This window comes from Mandrillus leucophaeus, unplaced genomic scaffold, assembly GCF_000951045.1.
Source record: "Mandrillus leucophaeus isolate KB7577 unplaced genomic scaffold, Mleu.le_1.0 Scaffold318, whole genome shotgun sequence".
Taxonomy (NCBI): domain Eukaryota; kingdom Metazoa; phylum Chordata; class Mammalia; order Primates; family Cercopithecidae; genus Mandrillus; species Mandrillus leucophaeus.
In genome coordinates, this window is record NW_012103343.1 from 937,041 (window position 1) to 938,111 (window position 1,071).

The window sequence follows — 1,071 nt, forward strand, 5'->3', positions numbered from 1 at the left end:
CATTGTGTTAGGATTGGAGAACAAAAAACAAATGAAATTCTTGCTCTTATTGACCCTATAGGTTCAGTTGGACATTAATTAGCTAATTATCTACAGATGCAAAGATTGAAGACGATTTTTGCCTTATACACTAGGACACTTCCTTCGTCACTATGAAAGTAAAACTGCTCTAATCAGATAGGTATTTCTGTTTTTAGCCACTTATTCAACCCACAGGAAACAAACAGATAGTTTATACAACATTCTATTAAAGGATCTAAGAGAAAAGTCTCTCATTACGGTAACTGAGATCCTGGAATAAACATTAATCATTAAATATAATTCAAGATACAATTTTGGAAGCGTTTTCTGATTTGATTAAGCTTAATACTAAGAGCTTACGCTGTTTTCTTTACTATAGAAAAGCAAACTGGATCTCTTATTCATATTAGTTCTACAAAATATGGAGTGAGACATAAGTTAGTCTAAGTTACAGCCATAACGTATTTTTCAGTGTTTTTACTTGGTGAATTCCTAGACACTCAGCTCAAGTGATGATAATAATAATAATAATGTTATTTTCCTGTGGGGACAATAGGAGAAATTTCCTAATCAAACTATGGCATTGCCAAGATATGGTGCCAAGAGGCTAGACACTGAACTGAGCATGTGCTATGGCATGTCTGTTAACCTTTAGTCATAAATGTATTCATTCATTCATTCAATCAAAATTTAGTGAGCACCTATTAGGTTCCAGGTACTGGGCTGGGACACACATTAATCAAAGAATCACAAATAGGCCGGGTGCAGTGGCTCATACCCCTAATCCCAGCAGTTTGGGAGACCAAGGCAGGCAGATCAGTTGAAGTTGGGAGTTCGAGACCAGCCTGGCCAACATGTCAAAGCCCCGTCTCTACTGAAAATACCAAAATTAGCCGGACCTGGTGGTGCACACCTGTAATCCCAGTTACTTGGGAAGCTGAGGCAGGAAAATAGCTTGAAACTGAGAGACAGGGGTTATAGTGAGCCAGGTTCACATCACTGTACTCCAGCCTGGGCAACAGAGTGAGACTCTGTCAAAAAAAAAAAAAA